The following is a 23,841-nucleotide window of genomic DNA, read 5'->3' on the forward strand; positions in this document are numbered from 1 at the left end:
TGTACTAGGAGGACACTCACCCAGTAGCTTCAATATTCCTCAGCTGGATGTTTGAGAACGTACAGAATTCAAAATGTACCCGAAATTTAGGACGATTTCATATCATAATCCACAAAACGACTATAATCTGAAAAAAAAAGATAAATTTTGACACATCTGTTGATACCATCTAGAGAGCAAATGTTTATTTTTTAATTAGGCTTTGATTTCTAATAATCCACTGATATTTTACCCTATCACAACATGGTAAGGAAAAAGTTTATATTTTATATCAGACTCAAACTCTCAACTTCTAATGTGTTTCCACTAAATAGAGTCTTATTAATTATTCAGCAAAGTTTCTTGAAGAAAGCAGCTGGAAAAGCAATTAAAATTAAAAAATTCCAACGTGGTGGTTCAAGTATTACACTTTGAGAAGAATCCCTTGTTCATTTTATTTAAGGAGTATAATTTTTTTAGACTTAAAAAAATAGATCAAACCTGGTAAGACATTTTTTAAAGCAGGAAAAAAATTAAAGCACAGAACTAGACATCCGAAAATTAAAGAAAAAGATCCAGAACGTCAGCACCCTAACACAACCTCTCAACCTGTAGGACCAAACTGCCACAAATGTCACTCCTACCCTGGTGAACTTGTTTCTGATCCTGGTAACTGTGAAGCATTCAGAATTATACCACTCTGCACCACGCAAACTTTAATTTGGGGGTGGGAGACACATACTCAAGTTCTGCTTCCCATTTCTTTTGAAAGGTAGCCAAATCTGATCTTTTCCTCCCTAGCAATAAATGAAATACAATGAATATCATCATCAAGAGCCCGGCTCTTACGCACAGACACTGTGCTTAGCACGTTACATACAATGTCTCATTTAGTCCCAGTAACCTAATGATACATGGACGGCTGCTATCAGTTTAGAAAGGAGGGAGGCGGTGGCTCAGCCGCTTCTCTGGGGCACATGACCAGTATGTGGTGGAATTGTGACAGAAAACCCGACCTGACCTTAAATCCCAGGCTATTAACTGCTTCTTCATTCTACAGAGATGCGTCTTGCATCACAATGCACTGCCTACACCACTCTGCTCATTTAAGAAAACCCTATTTTGTTTTTATGGTGATGAGGAGAATGTGCTCAACAGAGCATCCGCAGAATCACCCAGCCTTTCTGGAGCGTCTGCTTAGTCCACACACACTGCCCGGTACTACCTGCAGAGATGAGCGTGATTGCTGCCCTTGAGCAGCTCACAATCCAAGCCATGGAGGGGGCTTAAAAGCAGGACAGTGTTTTGGGTTGTTTTTTCCTTAAGCCACGTGATGCTTGGTCATCGTCCACTGCTGGCTGCTGAGAGTGTGACAGTGAACAGAAGCTCAGATGGAGGCCCGTGAGCAGGTACAAGTGGCCTCTTTGGGCCATGACATGAACTGAGAGCTGGCTGAGGACTCCTCACCTTGTTCACTCTGAGCCTTTCATGGCACAAATTCCAAAACTAGAGTTGTTTGGTTCCACAAATGGAGACATTAAAGGGGAAACATTAAAACCAAGTTTTGGAAGATTTGGAAAAAAAAAATTTAAGCCTGTTCATAGTCATCTGCCAGAGTCACCCGCCAATCCTAAGCCCAGCTGTTTACTCCCTTGACTTGACTCTGCTCAATTCAAGCAGCAAAGATATCCCAAGCTGCTGTAAACACGCAGCTCTTTTTAGCTCTGGCACGAACGCTGGAGAGGAGCTGGAAGGAGTTTCTTTGGTCAGGCTGGGGCTACAGCCTTAACAGAGAGGCAATCAGTATTCCCCAGGGTCCAGCAAAGCAGGGACAGGTAATCAGGTAGGAGAAGCCTAAGGAAACGGGTTAGTGTAGGTGGCCTGTGGTCATGAATGTCCCCTTTTCCTTCTATCACTAACCCTTGGCAATTCCATGCCTTTCTTTAAAGTGAAGCCTGTTGCCTCTACTCATCTTCCCTCAGAGGCAGGGTGATTAAGAATGTAGGCTCAATTTAACAATGATCAGTTCCACTTACTAGCTTGTGACCTTGGGCAAGTCACCTCGGTTCCTCATCTGTAAAACAGAGTACGTGGCTACTGCAAGGCTCGGTGGGGGGATGCAGGTAAAGCACTGGGCACAAAGGCGAGCATGGTGCAAGTCCCTGATAAATGCAGGGCACCTACTGTCCACTCTGTCTCACTCATGTGACAGCTCCTGTATCGTTTACTATTCTATAAGCAAGAGGGGGAAGTGAGTACTTTATGCATGCTGAGGTTTTCTCTGCTCTTTGCAGGATGGTCAATAAACATTTTGAGTTTTTGGTTTTTGTTTCATCTAATGATGAGGAACCTTTTAAAACTCCCAGAAGTAAGAGACTCTCATATACTTACTTGGAACTATCTCAGTACCTTACATAGTGGAAAACATTCAATAAAAATAATCGTTGGGTCGATTTTGTTATAAAGGATCTTAGGATCTTTAGAAATAATCTTCACTGTATTAGATGAGAAAACAGTTCAGGTGGGAAAGGAGAAGGCTGCCCACAAACTCAGAGTGAGCTTGGGACCTAGACAGGATTGAAACGGGAGCTTTTAACTCCCAATCCAGCACTTCCCCCCAAAGAATGCTGCCCTGAATTGAGACACAGCTGACTGGCTTTACCTTTCCACAGACCAAATCGTAAGGAGAATGTCATGCTACTGTCACATCTCAAGGCAAGCAAATTTCTTCATTTGCTGCAAATATTTTTTCCTGAATTTTCACATGGTTCCCTAGACATAGTGAAGGGGCAATTACTCTTTTGTTGATTTGATTTTACATAAAAAGGCAAATGATACTGTGAAACAGATCCTCACTATGAAAAATTCTACATGCTCACTTTCCGTATACAAAGAAACAATGGAAAGTTCTATAGAATGAAATACACTGGTTGCTATATCATCTGAATGTTGTATGTCCCTCCTCCCTGCCCCCGACAAACTCTTACTTTGAAAACCTAATACCCAAGGTGACAGTATTAAGAGGTGGGTCCTCTGGGAGGCAGAGCCCTCGTGACTGGGTTTGAGGTCCTTATAAACGAGGTCCAGAGAGCACGCTCACCCTTCCACCATGTGAGGCTATGACAAGAAATCCGCGACCTGGAAGACAGCCCTCACCAGAACATGACCATGCTGGCTCCTTGACCCTGAAGTTCCCAGTCCCCAGAACTGTTAAGAAGGAAGCTTCGGTTGTTTATAAGCCACCCGGTCTGTGGTATTTCATTACAGCAGCCTAAAAAGTCTAAGAAGTTCATTTTTTTTTAAGGAATGAGAAATATGAGATGAAATATACCAGCATCCGCAGCATAATTAATCCTTCCATGGGCCAGAAGTCATCCAGAGAGCCTCGTCCTGAGCACCAGCGGTCACGGTTCTGTGCTATGCCACACATCCCAGACTATTAGGGCAGCCCTGGATTTTGTCTTTGTACCAATAAACAATGGAAAATTCCCTCCAAATGCCGGTTTTCCAGAAACTAGTAACTGAATAAATCAATTCGGTAAGCATTTTAAGTAAAAACAAAACAGACTAAAAACGCATAAAGGGAAGGCCCACGGGCCTACCCCCAGAAGCATCTCCACATGAAACAGAACTTAACATATCTGTATGGCTGCAATGGGACGCATGTTGGTAAAGGCCCCCACGTGGAGCCAACGTGATGGCAGACAGCCCGAGCAGCAATGCAGAGTCTGCCACCAGAATCTTTAATTACCCATTTTCACAAGAGAGAAGCAAATGGCAAGGAGGATCACAGATTTCTTTAAAAGAATTTTCCAGATATATTCTGAAGTCAGCAAACACTGAACTCAAACAACAAAGTCCTACTGTACAGCACAGGGAATTACATTCAATATCTAGTCATTTCACCTATAATGAGAAAGAATATAAAAGAGAACATACATACATATAACTGAATCACCATGCTGTATACCAGAAACTAAAATAACATTGTAAACCAACTAAGCTTCAATTAAAAAAATAAAAGAAGTAAAACACTAAACTCAAATTCCTACACCTTATATTATCAGATGGAACCGTATCAGATGGCCTTTTTAAAGTCAAAAATAGTCAAATGGAGTAGCTCATTGTTCAACACATGGCATTGTGCGGGAACATGCAACCTCGGTCATCAAAGACCGCTTCAAGCCTGGTTTCAGGGAAATTATTTCATAATGATTTTCTTCAGTGAGTTCTGGGTGGAAAAAGCAGGGAGATGTGGGGTTAACAACTAGGTTACCAAAACTCCACGAACTAGAACTCCTAATTTTCTAAGCATTCCTATTAAAGCTTTACTGAAGAATAATTTATGAGATGTCTGTGGCATGTTGTGAAAGAAAATATGTCTGACATTTAAGACTACTTTAAAACATCTCTCTTGTAAGAAGAGCTGGAGGTGTGGCAGGTTTGGGCCTGGCTCGTGCCTTGGGGGGGACTGAAATTCTTAGCAGTTTGGGGCAGGAACCTGGCGCTGCATCAAAGCTCGGAGGCCCAGGCGGGCTCTCCACACACCCCAAGGTGCTATGGGGCATCTCTGTTCCTATCTGGGGCCTCAGCACTGTTTGCCCTTCAAGGTTCCCTGCTGCCTAAGGAAACATGAGAAATATTTCCGTAAAGGACCGCTGTGTGGAAGCAACAGGAAATAAAGGTTTACTCCAGTGACTCCCCGCTACTAACGGGGCGGAGGTCGCATCTGAGAATCACGGTTTTCCAGGCGACTTGTTATTTTTACCAGATGTTTTCCAAGGCGGGTCCTGTGCACAGTACTGGAGAGGTGTTTTTGTTTTCTGGAATAAAGGGGACTTGACCATAAGCTATATTCCAATTGAGCATTAAAAGCCAACCCAAATTCAAAGCGACCTGGGGGGAAGTAACCTCCTCAGAGACATGACTTTTAAATTTTCTTAGGGCATAAGAGAAATTAGGCAGCCATATCCTCTGAAAAATCAGTTCTTAGAGAACATTCGACCCTTATCTTCTAACAAAGGTTATTAGGCTAGAGAGACTTCACTGGACCAGTGTGGCCCTCAGATAAAAACAGGAGTCAGAGGCACCCTGAGATCCCATCATGACAGCTCTTTCTTCTCCCAACTGCTTGCCCACCTCCCACCACCAGCATCATTTCCATGTGCCTAAGGCACCTATGAATAGAGCGCCCTTTCATTCTACTCCCACAGCCAAGTCTTCCCAAGCTGTGCCATATGTCTGGGAAAGTTCCCTCTACCTCCTCCCAGCCCCTGCAAGCTAAGCTGCTTCATTCACGCCCTTCAAATGACTCCAATATCCTCCCCAAAGGCGTTTTCTAGAATGGGATGGATCCCCAAAAAGGATGGATGACAGACTTCCACAGCCCCAACCCTTCTAGACATGGAAACTGCATGTTTACAATCTTTCTTCCCCATATTTGTCATCTGCCTACTTTTATTACTGATTTATCTATTTGCCCAACATGCTGATTTCTCCTGTCTACTGATTGTAGCTCAGTATCCAGCTCAGAACCAGAGCCTCAGAGAGCAGTGTTGTCAGCCTCACCACGTGGAGAAAGACTGACAGAAGAGAGGATGTTCTGGAAGTGGAAGCTGGGGCCACGAGGCTGGCGGGGCAGTGTGGATTTGGCCCCCGTTCTCCAGCTACTATCGATGGGTAATCTGCCTTGCCTCTTTGAGCTTCACCTTCCTCTTCCACAAAGTTTGAAATAGTAAAACCTATCTCTGGGTTTACTCTGAGGACTGAATGTGATACATGTAAACCTCGTATACATAGAGGAATCCAAGTCTTGTGTTGACCGCTGTGGCTTTTCCCAAACTCTGCCTACACTTTTTATAAATAGTTCATTTATTTAAATCTCCTTTAGCTTACCCCAGTTGAATGTGCCAGAACTCCAATATGCTCAGTAAGTGACATTTTCCTTAATTCATCTTTGCCACCTCTTCCCTGGTATCCAGTTTTCTACCTAAGAAAAACTTGCTGCTTTAAAAACTATAACCAAAAGGTGAGGGTATAGCTCAGTGGTGGAGCACATACTTAGCATGCACAAGGTCCTGGGTTCAATCCCCAGTACCTTCATTAAAAAAAAATAAACAAACCTAATCCTCCCCAACCAACCCAAAGGAAAGAAAGAAAAATAAAGTTATGCTCTAAGAAAAATACACCTTTAAAAAAAAAACACCTATAACCAGATATTCTTCAATGTTTAGTTGCTTCCATATTGTCTCGATGTTCAAGTCATTGTGTAAATCTGTTTTACTCAAATGATAAATTCTGGCACCATGTCTGGTTTGCCCTTTATTTGAAGTTTCTGGATCTCTCACCGGCTGGCAGGCCCATAAAATCTCCAGGCTCAAGGTGCCCTTACAGATCACCTAGACCAGCACCTCTCAAAACATGTTCCACAAAACACCACTGCCAGAGAGGTCAGCACGCATATAGCAGAAAGGGTGTTCTAGAATCTAACTAGTTTGCAGCGTTTTTCCATGTGACCCTCATCGACCCTCAATGCCGTTTAGGCATCTGAGAAGCATTGCCGTAAAGAATCCTGTTGAAATTTGCTAAAGCAGCATTTCACTAACTTCTCTGACCCCAAAAGCTCTTGTCCACCCTCATCTTTACGGCACACCCATCAGCACAGTGCAGAACAGATGCCTATAAAATATGCCTGGAAGGGCAGAGAAGAAAGAAAAACTCACTTTCCTAAGGTGGGTTCATTAGGAAAGGGCAGAACTGGATTCAAACCCAGGCCTGTCTGACCCCAAAGCCCTGTTCTCCCCACTGCATCAGAGGTTCTCCAATATCAGGGCCCAGCAGAATCACCAGGAGCGCTCGTTAGACTGCAGACTGCTGAGTCCCAGCCCAGACTCTCTAACTCAGCAGAGCCGGGAGCCAGGGTGCATTTCTAACTAGCTCGCAGGTGCTGCTGCTGCTGGAAACCCCCGCACTGCACACCCCCTCCCCGTTGTGGTGCACGGGCTGCACGGCGCCCCGGCCTAGAGTGATGACCTAGTGCGGAAGCCAGGGCGTAAATTAGGGAGAACACCTCAGTGGCCACAAGGTTAGTAACTGCTAAACAGTTCCACACACAACACTAGATCTATCCAACAGCCAGTCAAATGGCTCACACTCAAAACTATAAAAACTAGACAGGGGGAATTAAGCTAGATCTTAAAGGATAGGAAGGCCTGAGTGAAAAAGCATTGGGAAGAGCTTTCCATGTGGCAGCGATGGTTCCTACGACCCATATATTGTTTTTTAGCTGGAAGGGACCTGGCCTGCATGTCTTTGGAGAGCACGCTGGTTCTTACATTTGAATATGGGTGTGACTGCTATTGCAAAAATGCACAGCCAAACACTTAACGCAAGACAGAGGAGCTCCTCTCCAAGTAAGTGATTTGGAGGATCTAGCAAAGGTCTTCCTGCTCACTTTCCAGCCATAGCTTCATTTCCTTGCTCATCCTGCCTGGGTGCCCACCTCTGGTAGGACATTAAAGCAAGGCCCAAGCAAAGCTGGCTACTAAATCTACCAGCCAACCGGCTCGTGCCTTCCTAGGAAGTGGGTGTGAAAGAGTCAAAGCAGCCCTCCTACAAGTGCAGTTCTAACGAGGCTCTGACTACATGACACAGTTTCTCAACGTTCCCTTCATCCCTACCCTCCAAAACAGATTATCCGGGAATATAAGTTTCACGAGCTGGCTGTAGCAAATTTCCTCAAAGGAGTAATCAAGAGTGAAAAAGCCATTCTCTAGGATCAAGTCAGGGGCTACATTAACTGATCATGGCCCCTAACTCCAGTCTGGCAATGCTGTGGCTTTCAAACAAACAGTAATGACCTCACTGGGGCAGGGACCCGGCAAGCCTGCTTTTCCCTCCCTCACTCACTGGCATCCACTGAACTTGGTTAACATAAGGTAGGACGCAAATGACAACAACTGAGACATAACCTGCCTTCCCAGTTAAGGCAGGGAAAGCACACTGGTAAGTCAGAGGGCAAGTCAGTAGGGCAGTGGCAATGAAGAGCAGTGGAGTTCAAGGTGAGGTGGTGACCTTCAGGGCACTGAGGAAGTGGGAAGCAGGAGGGGAAGGCGAGAAGAACTGAGGGGTCACAAGCACCTGCTCTGTGCCATGCACCGTTGGGTCCTTCATACAGTCCTTCCCTGTGACCCTCACAAAGTCCTACAAGTGGATCGATGTCTTCATTTGCAGAAGGGGAACCAACGCCCTGGAAGCTTAAGCAACTTGCAAGGTCAAAGAGATAGCCAACACCAACATGGGGATTCAGACAAACCAAAGGTAAAATCCCCAAGTGGTGGTCTTTGATGATGCAAGATTCACAGGTGACATAAGAACCTGTAGCTTCCAAAGTTAACTCAATCAGGGTAAGTACACACTCCAATCTTTTTCAAAAGATTTAATTTACAATTGAAAACATGGTGACATTAAATAAATCTGAGTCACACACACATACATACTCACACAAGCTAAGTATTTGCCTAAATGTAAAATATTTCAAGTATCATAAAGTTCTAAATTAGGCATATATGGGGAAAAAAGTTTGGACCGTTTGTTAAAAATTATCAAAGCTGGCAATACACTTGATGCCTTTGAAGGGGTTTGATATATGAATATAGTGGCCTGAAATAGTCTTCCCTTTTCTCCTTTAAGATTTTATACAAAAGCAACACAGTAATGGGGGGGGTGACATTTCAGTAAATTTAGGAGAGAGATAATCCACAGACTCAAGAACTGTATTATGCTTCTAAAAGCCAGAGAGTGGTTCAGAAACACACAGATGTAAGTATAGGATCCACGTGTTTCCACAACACGCAAAATACTACCACTGAATACATACAGACTCGTCTACATTCCTGGCACTGGTCTGTAAGCTTCGTATAGATTGGTGTTTTTAATCCTCACATCCTACCTAGCAGATAAACACTATCTCAGAAATGAGGCATGGAGGCGTTAAGTAACTGGCCAAGACCATACAGTTCAATAGCAACTGGATAAAGTAGGAGTTAAACCCAGGCCTTTGGGCTCCTCACCACTGCTCACACTCCTCACCACTGAGACGGGTGACCTATCTCACAGCAGATGTGCAAGGTCATCCTTCTCCCATGATTTTAGTGGCCAAGGATTAAAACGGCCTGACCACCATTCACAGGCAGTTGTTTATGTGTTATGACATCTATTCCACGGAAACAACCCAACTATCAGAGCATGAGGTTGCTCAAAACGTGAGATGGGATGATTTCTAATTAGACAGAAGTTCTGATTAAACAGAAAAGCCAAATTCAAAAGACTCCATAGTATGAAGTCCTTTGTATGGGGAAAATACACATATACACATATTTATAAATGCAGGGAAGAGGTCCACAATAGTATACTAGAAACTGGTGCCCAGAATTGATTCTGAAGAGAGAACTAGGTACACGAATATGGGAGAGATGGAAGATTTATTATTTACTAAATTTTTGAATTCTGACCATGGCCATTTATCACCTGTGTATTTAAAGCAAATTCAAAACAAAACTTCTTTGAAGAGAACCATGGTGAAATATTTTCTAACCCAATTCAGAGCAGAAAGGGTGAGTCGAATAGAAATGATCAGAACAGTCTGACAATTTTCTGTTCATTCCATAGAGAGAAGCGGATCACTTCCGGCGTTTTTTCATAGTAGAGATTCTGAAATGCTTAGAACTAAAAAAAAGGAGGGGAAAAAGCCATCCACTTTCTTCAGCTCACTTTTTCCTTAAAAACGCAGTGGACATAGAGCAAGAAAGAATTCCTTGTGTAGATGGTATTAAGAGCTGTTTCAGCATTCGGGCATGGGGTGTGTGTGAAAGCACATGAGATATCCCTGAAAAAATAAAGATGACAGATAATGACCCAGCACAACGACTGTGTGGCTAAAATAGGAACGGGCATGTCACCTCCATGCCACTAAAGAAATGGAGTCTCGCATGTCCTACAAAACACGCAAGGCATCTTGCCTGACCAAATTTAAACAGGGACATTATTTTTGAGTTACTATAATTAGCTCACATTTGTCTATGAATCAGCCTTTATGAGGCAATCGCATCTAAGCCCCATCAGATGAAACCTGAGGCGACATCATCTCTGTTTACTATTTTGTAAAGAAAGAAAGGGTGCCAAGTTTCCTGCAACACCCAACTCAAACACTGAAATTTGGAGGACAGAATGTCCTGTTGTCCACGTTTGAAGATAGGAATATATTTTCATCTAACACATCAGTCCCAGGTTCAGCTGGCAACAGGAAGGAACCGAATTCCAGAGCTCAAAAATAGGACTTAAGTATTAAAGCACCTTGCATTGCTCATATAGGATAGTATTTACGTTTCAACCCCATTGCCGCAGTTTTAAGAAGTGCCCATGTTTGTGAACAGACATGAAAACATTTCAGTCTAAAGATACTGCCTAAGTGACAAGAGATTGGCAGATGCAAGCGTTTTAAAGCTATTTTTACATTCCCCGATACACGGCTTTCATAATTAAGTTTCTCACAAAGAATGAAGCATTTCAACACCGAATATAAAGGCCAGGGCTGGGTGGGGAAGTGTGCCTATTTAGCCTGGGCTTCTCCTGAATGAAATAGCTCTTTTAAAGGGGCTCTGAAATCACATATATAAATACAGTAGGATCTCCAAAAGGAACCAGGCAGAGATCCGGCAACACTAAGGCAGTAAGAATCTGAAAGCCGTTTAAACTGGAAACCTTAGTAAGTCCCAGGGACCCAACTGGAGGGTACAAGCTCAGTGGTGTATTTCACAGAGAATGTCACTTGCACCAACATTTGATGGGGCCAGTAGGTGCAGAAGAGGGACATCTGCTGTTCACTTGTCTTCAGATTATATCACAGTCTTAACATTTTCACGCGCGCCCGTATGCCCTTGATAAATGTGTATAGATGTACCTGTATCTTCTTTTATGACAAAGACTACGGGTTCTGGCCCCAATTTCAATGTTTACTAGCCAGATTCTCTTCAGTAAACCATTTTAACCCATCAGAATCTCCTTTTTGCCCCTCAAATTTAACAACAGCAACAAACAAACAGGGAATAACATCTGCCCTGTGTAACCTCAGGAATTCTCTAAGAGCCAAGGTGAAATAATTAATAGTTTTAGAGGTTTTAAAATCTAGCAAACACTGTATGTCAGGCACATGGTACTATACAATTCTTTTAACAACCCTCAGATACAGGTACTATTATTATCATCCCTGTTTTATGGATAAGTAAACTAAGGCCCAGAGAGACCCAATAACTTGCTCAAGGTTATAAAAGTAGGAGGCGGATCAGACTTGGCAGTCTGACTCCGGACCGCGGGCTACCTTACACTATGCAGCCTACCATCCTGATTCTTATGAATACCTTCATTTAATCGCAATTCCACAAATGAGGAAAATGAGGCTCAGAGGTTAAGTCACAAGCAAGCCAAGGATATAAAGCTAGCATCTGGCAGAGAGCCAGGATTTGAAACTAAGCCTGCGTGACTCCAAACCCTGGACTCTTAATCACAAAGTTAATAAACTTCAGTCCACAAATATTTACTCTGCAACTACTGTGCTCTGACACTCTCTTTAAAAGGTAAGGAGGTGGTGGTGGAGTTTCCCCAGGAGCTGAAAGACTAAATCAGCCCCACCAGCGCTCACAAAGCCCCCAGCCCTGCCCACAGCAGATGCCCGGTGATAGCTGGTGCCAAGGGGGATGAAAATGACAACAGTAATATCTTAAATGTTGGGATATAGTTTCAAAAGGGAATTAGACCGCTCAATCTGGCGGCGAAAAAGCCCTACAGGGCAGAATGCTGACAGTTTTTAACACAACGTGAACAGGTGTGGCCCATCTAACAGGTGAAACATTTCAGGTGTTCTTCTCATTCCTACTAAGCTTTCAACTCCAGAAGCAGGGTGACCAAGTCATCCGGGTTCTCCCCAGACTTTCCCAGTGTCTCGTTCACCCAAGAGGGTAGATACCAGGTTTTATACTCTTGACCTTCCACCTCTACCCCCTGATCCTAGCAGAGGTGCTTGCAAATGGAAGGCACTCAGTATGTCTCAGTTGGTTAGACGGATGGAAGGAGCAATATTTCATTACTTCCAAGTATTCTCACTTCTACTCCAGAAGTGTTGCCAAGCAGCAGTCCTCACACAACTAAGATGACTATGTGAGAATCATCTTAATTAGCACTTTCATTGTTTGTATGCAAATAGACATTCCTAAAGTGGGCCCTTTTAAAGAGCTTTTCCCTAAATCAGCATCGCTCATCAAGATTTTTCCCCTGTAAATCCTTTTCCATAGTCGATAAAGAGATAAATTTCAATCCAGCCTGAATCTTAATGATCCTGAATCTGTAATAATGGGGTTAAGATACTTTTCTGTGTAGGAATAACAAGTCTAAAATGAGGAAATGAAAGGCCCTTCCAGGAGCCGGGATAGAGCTGCTCCTTGACTTACTTCATCCCAAAATAGGGTGGGCGCCTCAGAGAGCACTCTCCCAACACTAGGTTCCAGAAAAGAGAACCGCCCCACTGCCAGGGGTTCTCCCGGGAAGGAAACTTGCCAACCTCCTCCCCTGTTCCTTTCCCAGAATGTCCTGCCTCCAAGCTCAGGCAGCCCGATTCTCTGCTGGCCCACCCCTGGTCTGTTCCCTTCCTTTGGTTCTAGGAAAGGGCTGGGCAGCCTGAGCTCAGGGAGAGGCCCAGACACTCCTTGAGAATTCAACCCTGGCAGAGGGATCGGTGGACCCAGTCCAGCCCTGCCCTGGGTGGGAGTTCCGAAGAGCTGGTCTCTTAGGGAGTCAGGATGGGAATAAAAATTCTGGGTGGTCAGCACGGCTGAATCCTGTCTTGAATCACAAACTCAGCCCTGTCTGGTTATGCCAGGCAGCCCAGGGAGCTAGTCACAATTTAAAATTAGAGAAAAACATGACAGTGAGAAGCCAAGTTCTCGGAAGGGCACACAGGGAGGCAGAGGTTATCTGAGCTTGGAGGAAAAACTCCTGTGGTCCAAAAGGGTGTGGAGGATTGGAGCCAGGAAAGCCCTGGAAAAGTCCGCTAAATGGATGCAAAGCACTCCTTGCTGCGGAATGCTCTATACGCATGTCTGGGCTACAAGAGGACGGACCTTATGGAGGCGAAACAAAGGACAGTAGTATCTGTCAGGAAAAAGTCCAGAAGGCTAGCGTCTGGGATGAGTTAAACATGTGAGAAATGCGAATAATTATCAGGGGTAGTTTTTTGTTTGTTTTTTAATTTGTTTGTTGGTTTCTTTTTTGCTTCTTGCTCTATGATCAGAGCAAGAAACAAAGCCTTCTTAGGGAAGCCAGTGTAATGCTACCACCAGCAGAGAAACGGCTCCTCACCCATGCTCTGTCAACTCCTCCATCTCAGAGAAGGTTCCTCATACAGGAAAAGATAAGATACCTCCGGTAAGAGCGACTGACAGCAGAAGACAGGTGTGGACCTAGAAGCAGAGCCACGGCCACTTTGAGTCAAGTCAGGTCTTCAGGTCAGAGCCCCAAAGTACGAGCAGGTGTCACAGATGAATCACAGTCAGTCATCCTTCAGAAACTTCAGAGAAAGGAATGGTGTTGAAAGATGAGGAAGTAATTAACTACAGGAAGGTTCAAGGAGTCTACACCAAGCAGCCTGGCATCAACATCCAGAAAAGTTCTAGCCTAGGGTATTAAATAAATGAAAACCTAGGGAAAAGGTGGCGATCACCAAGATCTGACACAGGGTCACGGGGAGTAAGTACCAAACTAACAAAGTCCCTTTTCAGATTAGACTTATTGGATCAATAGTTCAGTAGAGAGTAGCTTCGCGTGAGCCAGGCTTTAACGAGTCCCATGATATTCTTGTGAATATGACATAAGAAACATGAGCAATTGGATGGGTTTATATAGAGATAACTGAACCACCAGGTGGCAGGCACATGGATTTAGCCCACCATCTTCATTTTGGTCAACAACTTGTGTTTAGAGGTGACACAAATGAGGAAGGGACCACCACCCTGTCAGATGATAAAAACTGAGTTTTTAGAAGTTCTTCACAGGTTATAAGATGACTCAAAGCTAACAGAGTGTAATGTAAGATGAATACAGGTGAAAGCTACATCTTTCAGGAGGAAACTGGGGTGGGGGCAGTACTTTAGTTGACCACATACTTCATGTGAACCAAGAGCCTTAAATGGTTATTGAAAAAAGTTGTCAGTTGCTCTTGATACGGTCAAGACTTGACAGCAGAAGACAGGTGTGGCCTCCTGATGCTCCCCAGAGAGCCTCCGGATGGGATCCCGACCCAGCTCTGGGACCCCCAGGAGAGTCCCTTCTCATTCAGAGAGCTTCCAGAGGAGAGGCCACCACTTGGGACACCTCTTAGATCACACCTTCAGGTAACAGCCCAACAGCGTGATGCTGACACCTTAGAAACACTTTCTGGTTGATACCTGCTACCGTCAAAGCTGCTTCTGTCTCAAGATGGTCCCTCTCAAAACTGGCCAGCATAAGGACCACTGCCGGTGGGGGGTGGGTTGGGAAGGAGTGGATGCCAGCATTTCAAACTGGGTGACATCCTTCCCACCCAGTAACCTCTGACTAACAACCCAAGATCCCTGATTGGAAATGCCTGGTTGGAATGCTTTCTTCGCTCAGTCAGACAAGCATATTTGGAGTTATTTATTCCAAGGAAGAGGACGTCCCTGAAGGAAATGAGTAGATGCCAAGCAGAGAATACAGCAAATCAAAATACTTCTGATGTAGTCCAAATCCTCGGCTGATGTACTTCCAGTTCAATACCTGGTACTCAAGACCAGCCCAGAGAATCAGAAACAGACTCCCAAGTGGCTGGGAGCCAAGAAGGTCTAAGGTGGCTTCAGAAACCCCTCAGACCAAAGACACTGGGCTTGTCCCAAGTCATAGGACTTCTGAGCTAAAGGGGTCACTGGACATCATCTAGTTCTTACTGTTAAAAGGCGGGGGGCGGATATGGAGGTGCCTAAGGGGAAGCAGTGCTGCACAGTTCTCTTAAGTCATGAAGAATTCAAAGACCCTGGTCTCCAAAGTATTTCCAACATGGGTATTTTTTTTTTCCCATCACGTACTATTTGGTTAGTTAACAGAGGAACCAAAAAGGTTCACACCAGTCACCCCTCGTCCCCTGTGCTTGATGAGTGGACCTTCCAGTCCTGGAACTGACCCTGAAGTGCTCTGGACCAAGGGTGAGGGGCAGAGAGTTCGGATGATCCGCAGTGAACTGGGACCAACCTCACAAAGCTGCATCATCTGTGAACAGGTGGTGAGGGAACGAGCCGCCCCCCACCCTTTGTCACGCTGAGACTTAACTCTAAACCGAACATTCTAAATCTCAAATACCGTCCAAAAACTCAGAGGTAAGTTTTAGAGATAGAAAATAAACAAACAAACATTTCTAGACACCTCACCTTGTATCCCACACTCCAGGGATGGGTCTAGAAACCAAGAGATTACTTTTTTTTAATGTTTGAAGATTTTAATTAACTAATTAATTTAATGGAGGTACTAGAGATTGAACCCACGGACCTTGTGCATGCTAAGCATGTGCTCTACTCCTGAGCTATATCCTCCCCCTTACAGGTTTTTAATGATACAAAATGGTTCAGATAAGTGTCCACTTTCTCTCTTCTAAGGCTTCCCTTTTCCAGGGCCCTGTCAGTTCTGCTGCTCCAGGAAGGAAACTTCCATCATGCACTATTAGTCTCTAACCCATGCTAAATCAGGGCAATTTGGAGACAGGAGTAGCAGTGACAGCAGCCGGGAGGGGACAGGCTGAAGCAAAAAGCACTGAGTGTTTGAAACCACAAGTTCTGAATCTGCAGTTCCTCTATTTACTTAGAAACAGTTGCTGCTGCTTATCCCCAACTGAAGATAAACCAGGACAGACCCGGAAAGGGAAAGGGAAGCAGTGAGGTAAGAGCTGTTGTAAACCTGGCACCACGCAGAGGAAAAGCGCTGTCAGGCCACGGTCTTCCTCTCCACAAGAAGCATGAGATAACATTCTGCTGTGAATAGTGACATGAGCCTGGAACCAGGCGCTAAGCAGAGGCAGAGGCGTGTCATCTTTACACACTTAAAAGTCATCCACAGACACTTTGTGGGTTACTGTGGTACAGTGGAAAGAACGTGGCTTTTGGAATTAGAGGTGACTCGGAGTCCCAGCTCTGCCTTGAGTGAAGCTGTGTGCCGTCAGGTCAGGGACTCAACCTCTCTGAGTTTCAGTTCTCTGAGCTATGAAATGGATGAGTTGGACTAGCTGCCTTCATAGTTTTCTTTCAGTTCTAACACTCTGTTATGCTACTAAACACCGCAACAAGGCAGTTATGCCCCCTTCTACTGAACGCCTTTATGTCAGTGCTCTGCAGGGTGCTAGAACACTTGCACTCAAGGAATCTTCCAACCCACAAATGCCAGCAGCCCGGAAACAAGCTTCTACAGTACAGAGAGGGAGACGGGAGGATAGGGCGAAGGGTCAGCTGACCCAGAAGAGAACAGAACAGAGGGCGACCAGGAACAGCTTTCCAGAAGTGACACCTAGGCCAGTGCTTGAAGTAGGTAATTAGGCCGAAGGAAGGGGCAGAAGGAATGATATGTACAAAGGGACACAGGACTGGCCCAATAGGGTATGCGCACGGGGTGGGGGGGCTGTTCAGAGAGAAAGGGCCTTAGGAGCCACGTTAAGGAGAGCTGGAAGCCCCAGGTCCTTCCACTATGGTCCCCTGCTGTTCACCTTAACAGCCCCCTATATAGCCACACTCTCAGGGTCCACGTATGCCAACACCAGGTGAACCACCAGGCAACCCTCCAGCCCCGCCCCCCAGCCTGTCATTTTGGCCACAAGTCACACAGTCAAGCCACACCTGCTTCACACACTGGCTTTCTCCCTGTCACTCAGCGGGCCTTGCTTTCAACTTCAGCTCAGCCCCCCGTGCCCGGCCCACCACAGCAGCTGTTCCAAATAGTTTCCATCTTCCTCTGAGCCACAGCCGCATCACCCCACTCCCCCAACTCATGCCCTGTAGACGACTCCCACCTCCTCTGTTCTTGGGAACGACCGTCCCAGCATTGCTCCCGGAGCAATCCTTCGGCCCACCTGTCTCAAGCTCCTTCCCACACAGCCCAGGTCACGCTGTGCTCCCAAGTACAAAAGGAAGTGAAAACAAACCACACTCAACCACCAATGCAGGCTGGAGCCCATGCACCTGCCTGGGCTCTGAAACATGCACCAAGTAGACAAGGTATACGGATGTACCCCACAGGCCAAAAGGCGTGATGCTGATGTTATCAGCTACCCACCACCGCTGCCTGAATGAACGAGCACACAGATCTTTGCTGTTGAGGTGCAAATAATACACAGTATCTTCAGGCACGTGAACCAAGAATGCAGCCTAGAACGCTGCCGAAAAGATCCTTTCTGTAACGGCAAGGCCTTCATGGACCTCTTCTCTGGTCCCTGCGTTGTTCTTAGACACAAAGTCCATTTAATGCCAATCCATGCAGCACTGAGTCATTACAGTGCCATTTATCTCTGAAATAAATTTCCCCAAACCACAATATATTTACTATAAAATGTATAGTCAATAGGTATCATATATTGCATAGTATCTTACACAGGACTGTGTGCAGTTAGTGACTTTTCCACACCCTCGGTGCCGTCACAGGCTCTCGGCCAACAGAAAGCAGCACAACACACACCCAGCCAACTGCTGACACAGCCCCAGCACAGAACGCCGGAGAGGCCTCGGGGCACCGTCCTAGGCTGAGCACGTCCTACTACGTGTACTGTTTACTCTGCTAACACCTCGCCGACTGTCGTTTAGTTTATTTTTTGTTCTGGTCAACAATTCTGATTCATATCGGCTAAGAGATGGTACAGCAACTGTTCCTGGACCTGCTACTGAACCAAAAGCCCAGGGAGGGTAGGTGGTCCCAGGGTATGTGGCAAGTCAGGGCCCACCAGGTAGCCAGGGTGAGGGTTCCCATCTCTCATCCTCCTCGGCCTGCCCAGCATACTGAGGTCTACGGTGAGCTCTCACCCCCAAACCAAGCGATCAAGATGCTACCTCCATTCTGGCTGCTATTTAGTTTTTGGAAGTTTACAGGAATGGTTTTAAGAGGAAAAGGGTATTATTAGAAAGAATCTGATCACAAATAGCCTGTAAAATGAGAATGATTTAAATTCACATGGTTATTAAAGTTTCAGGATGGTTTTTTGGCTTTTGTTTACATGAAGTTCCTTTCCTATAATCTACTGAATACTTTGGAAGGTACCAGGGCCCCAAAAATTAACAACTGTTTCACTAAAACATCAGTGATTTCTGTCGTTCAGTTTTATACTTTTGTCTGCTTACTGTAAAAAGGAAAACTAAGAAACATTCAGGTTCCTTCAAGTTCAGTAGTTCAGTTCTATTTGAAAGGAAAAAAAGAAAACTGGAACTATTTAAGGGCAAATGTAATTAGTAGATTTGTATAAATGTTCCCAACATGGTAATTTTATAAGCAAACCACATTATACAGAGTACACAATATGTTTCAAAACTAATATAATGATTTGATATCTGCAGAGAATACTAAAAAAAAAAAATTACATTACTGCTTTCTTTCCTTCTTTCCCCCTCTTGTTTAAAAATGTACAAATGTCTTTAAGACAACAGACATATGTTTCACTCCACAGCCAACTATTTTTCTCCCTATCATTAAAATTTAATTTCCATTATTTAAAAAAGGAGATACCAAAATGATGTTCTGCTGAACCTCAAGATCCCTTGATTCGTCAAAGATTTTAAACTGACACTGAAAGTCAGGGGCTACAAAACCAATGGCCAAAAAGGGCCAATCTGTTAACAAGTGATGGTGTGGGGACTACAGCAAACTGGGACTTACGCCCCGACATGATGGCACAAAGGCTGTTCCACCCTAGCCCATGCTGCTCCATGCAAGAATATGGCCCAGCCCTGTTAGACAGTCTAATACTCAAGAAATCAAATCATGTGAAACTTCCTGACGTTGAAAATTCTGGCCACTTACTCCAAAAACTTTAAAAACACTAGTGTTTTATGGGCAACTAGTTTGAAGGACAAGATGCTATAAACAAGATTAATTCAAGGAATAAATTCAACATCTAGAAACACAAATTTGTTAGAAAATGAAGTTTGATCTCTATATACTTTTTAATAGATATACTCTTTTTTAACCTATACTCCCCTATAATTTTTCTTTTGGCCGGGGGAGGAAGGAAGGAGAAATACATGAATTTGAGGGGAAAAAAAAATTAGCTGTTACAAAGCAAAAAGGATAAAAGGTACTTCTAACATCCTTTTTAATGAAAACAATAGCAATTCATCCAGCTTTTGCGTCCACGTGGGGACAATTCCAGAAGTTGCACATTTCATTGAAGTTAGGCTGCCTGGAACATACAGTTTTCCCTAAACTTTCTCTGTCTAATCAGAAATGCCACAGAGAACTATCCAGACTTTTAGAATGGCATGCTAATGGTTTGTGTGGCTAAGTTAGAAGCCATGATAATTAGGTGAGGGAATGCCACCTCCTGAAAATGTAAAAGTATTCTCTCTGCCAGTTATGTAGGTTGCATATGCGCACCTAAGAGGGGTTTCTTGACTCTTTCTTCACCCCGTCCCTGCCCAAAAAAAAGCACCTGAGAACCAATATCTGATTACAACAGTGGAAGTTCAGTTGAGTTCAAGCACAATTAACACAGTTGTTTTTTCAAGCATACCCCTGCAGGAACCATGTTTTATTTAATCACTGCCGTAATCAGCAGACCAGAGAAAATCTCTCTGAGTGAGGAAAACAGTGAGTCATCTCTACGTTGATAAGGAGACTGCAGGATGAGGGCACTGCTGTGAAGTAGGTATCAGGTGGTGTCTTGTCTAAATCAGTCAGTGGAACAATCAGAATGTTCCTTCCCATGACATTTAGTAATCACTGGAGAGGATGTTGATCACCTTGTTTTAGTGGCATCCTCAAGCACAAGCTAACATTCACTTCTCCAAACCAGGGGGGAAAACAAGGAAAGCCAAAAACTGTATCTCACTCTATTTGTAGTCACTAGATAGAAAAGGAAAAACTATCTTGTTCTTACTCGTGTTTGGCTGGCAAATGTGTATAACTTCCTATTTGTTTTAAAAGTACAAAATCAAATGTGTAAATCTCCTGGGGAAACATCAACACCCAAGAAATGTTAGTGCTGCACAAAATGGGTTATCATATCTTTGTAGGACAAAAAACACTGGCCAGAAAGCAGCTTTATGAACCTCTGGTAACACAAACCAATATGGCAGCCTGCTTTTGGACAATGACCCCTGCAGAAACTGCCTCCCAAACAGCACATACTCCAGACAGCGTGGTGATTAGTACCATCGGTTGCAGGCGCTGAATTCTAGCCTTCACTTTCAGAGTTACAATTTATACAAGTTCCATTTTGAACGTTTTCTGACAGTAGCTGAGATTAAGACAAGGAAAATGAGTCTGGGACAATTATTTTAATTTGACTTAACTCTGGGGTTAGGAACTATCAAGAATAACTCATTCCAGATCCCACATTCTGCTCCACAAATGCATAAGACTTTGCTCTAAAGGGCAGCAGGGAGATGTCCAGCTAAAACGAACATAATTTGTGGCTCAGCTCATGGCAACTATACCCCATTCTGAACCCACATTTGTCTAAAGTAGCTGAATAAAATACTGGCCAGAAACAGCCTTAAATTCTTTTTGAAAGAAGGGAGGGAGGAATGAAATTGACCTGACTGCCATACCCCTAACACGCAAAAATTTGAAACTCAAGTTAAAGAAGTGGTAGGGAACAGAATTTGCCACCCCAAAACATGTCCCTTGGCATATAATTATCTTGAGCTGGTTACAGTTTCTGAAACAGCAGATAGGAGAAAAACTCTTGAAAACCAGAGAGGAGCTACCTTTTTATAAGAAACACATCTATAAGGGAAATCTCCCTAGCTGTGCCAGGAAGAGGAGGATGATCAGATCCCTAGAAACTCTTATCAGTGGAGAAGGCAATGACTAATCTGCATAACAGCTCTACCCAAGCTGACAGAGCTTTTCCAGGTCACCTCCCATAACTGACTCTCACCCTCTTTTTGTCTTTAGCTGAGGATGGTATTTAAAGTGAGGGCTTTGGCCATTTGGAGGAGTTACTCAGTTTTCCTGGGTCTCTCCCATGTACACATTAGTAAGCTTTTGTTTGGTTTTCTCCTGTTAATCTGTCTCACATCAATTTAATTCTTAGAACAGCCAGAAGAACCTGGAAGAGGAAAGGAAAATTTCTTCCCAAAGCTTAGTCCCAAATTGATTAACATGAAGCCTCAGGACAAATAAAGGCAACAGACAGTGATGGGCAATGATCTTGGTCAACATATACATTGAGCAAGACTGATAAAATCAAGTAGTGAAGGAGCTTTACATTTTTCTAGATCACTTATTAAGCCTAAAAGGGATACGGTTATACTTTTAAAAGGTAATGCATAAACAGGATACCAACAAACTTAGAAGTACAAAAGGGTATAGAATGAAAAGTTTCCTTCCTTTTCCACTGCCCTCATCTCTAGCAGCTCCTCTTGAGATGGTCCACATGCACACAAGCAATGAAGCACTATCTGCATACCTGGATTTTCTTTTTTTAACTTAAGGCAGATACCATCATTTTTTAAAAAATGACCCACCACTCTTAAGGCTCCAGGGGCAGGGAAAGGTATCATCTCTTTTTTTTTTTCCCTCATTCCTGACATCACTTACTAAAAAGGAAACAGGAAGGAGAAATCCTCCCCGCTATGACTGTCAGTCAGTTTCAGTCTTTTTCATTTTATTTAGGTTCCACTCTGAGAAAAGATGACAAATGAAAACCAGGGTTGGTGTCAATCGTCATGAATAACATTCCACTGAAACCTTCATTTTGCCCTAAGTCAATGGTGAAAGATACAGAATGCTATATAATCAGTGTTCATTTTCCAGAGATTAGGTGCCCCAGAAGCCTCATTGAGACTATTCTCACTGAAACACAAGGGTCTTGAGATATACAAAAAGCAGAGCTGAGGCTGCCCATTGCCCAAGCAATTTGAAACAACACATTTTAGAATGCTGCTTATCACATTGCCCTCAACAGCTGTACTGGTTTCTCATTCTTCTGTCATACCCACAAAAAGCCTTAAAAAAACTAAGCCTGGAGAAGAAGTGGAAACATTTTTCAAAGCAGAGAATCCTGAGGATATTCAAAAGCCTCTGGAGAGTTAGGGCAGTCAGAGACGGTGGGTCCTAAAGCCCAGTGAGAGGGAGGGCTTTGAGTTGCTACTGTGGGGAGGAGGCAAAAGTGTCTATGGGGCCAGAGATAACCAGACTAAAGAAACTTACCAGGTAACCTGAAAATGCAAAAACCAAGGCGCTCAGAGAATATGCAGGAAGCTCAGTGGGGCAATTTCTCTGGAAAGTGGACAAAATCAATACAGAGAGCTGTATTTTGTGCCAGAAGCCAACAAACAGATGAAAATGTATGTTCGAACTGATTTTCTCATATCAGTTGATGACAGTTAAGGGGTATGGGTGGTCCTGAAACACACATGTCTACTACAACCATCACTGTCTGTATCTGTTGCTTTATTACCTTGCAGCATTTATCCTTGGTATTTCAAAGATATCCCCAATGTTTCCTAAATTGTGGTCCTGCAAATCATGGTGCCTGTTTGGTCTTTTCATAAAATTGTATCACAACCGTCACTGAAAAATTACTGATTTTCAGGCATTGTTGTTCACTTAGTGAACCTTCATTTAATGAACTTTTGGATGATATGATTATAGGTTGAAAAAAAATTTCAAGTGTATTAACAGTGAATTAAACTTCATCAAAATGGCTTGTAGACATTCTAGTGCACATAAAGAACAGTGTAGTTTATAGGCTGTTATTGGCAAAGGATGCTGGATCCTTCTGCTTGCCAGCCAAAGACAGCCATGTGCCAACTGCATAAATGCAGATGATAATTCACTCAGCTGGTCACATTTTAAATCATGCAATTCGAAAACGAATTTTCTTGATTTGGGGGAGTCACAGTATATTTTGATTTTCTTTTTTACATAAGGTGAGGCTTTATTACTACTTTTATATCATTATCTTATTTGAATAATTTATATTGCATTACATGAAATATTCCATATTCATTAGCGTGTGTCTTCATTTAATTCTTTAGTAGGGGTTTTACTTGGAAAATCCAGTTTGCCTTTCTTTTCTTTGTCCAAATCCCACCTGTCCCTCCTTTTTCGCCTTAAGTGATCTCATGTAGTCTCAGAGCTTCAAATACCATCTACATGCTGATGACTCTCAAAAGTACCATTTCCAGCACCAGCCAACTCTAAATCTTTAATGAGAATATCAAATGGGCATCTCAAACTTCATACGCACAAACAGAACACTCAGGATCCCCCCAAATATTTCTTTGCTCCCCATTTCAATAAACAATGCCATTCACTCAGCCAAAAACACTGGACTCATTCTTGACTTTTTTTTTGCTCACAACACACCCCGAATCCAGCCGGCTCTACCTTCAAAATATACCCTGAGCTTGACGAGTTCATGTCATTCTACAGCCACCACACTAGTCCAAGCTGCTCCCTTATCCCTTGCCTGCATCACTGAAGGGCCTCCTGCAGGTCACACTGATTCTATTCTTGCCTCCAAAGTCTATTCTCCATTCAGGACTCAGAAATACATTTAAGGCACAAAGAAGATCACATCACTATTCTACTCAAACTTCTCGAATG

At 43.7% G+C, this 23,841-nt stretch overlaps 1 protein-coding gene across 22 annotated transcripts in view; it reads right to left on the minus strand.

Moving 5' to 3' along the window:
* Window positions 1–23,841, minus strand: part of SORBS1 (sorbin and SH3 domain containing 1) — a 208,518-nt gene that overhangs the window by 125,971 nt on the left and 58,706 nt on the right. For 21 of the 22 annotated variants that reach the window (XM_072971634.1, XM_072971619.1, XM_072971639.1 and 18 more), the window contains exon 3: window positions 21–127. The exons of the other annotated variant lie outside the window; for it this stretch is intronic. The gene's annotated coding sequence lies outside the window, so the exon portion shown is untranslated. The remainder of the gene's footprint in view (window positions 1–20; window positions 128–23,841) is intronic. 22 annotated transcript variants of the gene reach the window in all.

The sequence above is a fragment of the Vicugna pacos genome, chromosome 11 (assembly GCF_048564905.1).
Source record: "Vicugna pacos chromosome 11, VicPac4, whole genome shotgun sequence".
Taxonomy (NCBI): domain Eukaryota; kingdom Metazoa; phylum Chordata; class Mammalia; order Artiodactyla; family Camelidae; genus Vicugna; species Vicugna pacos.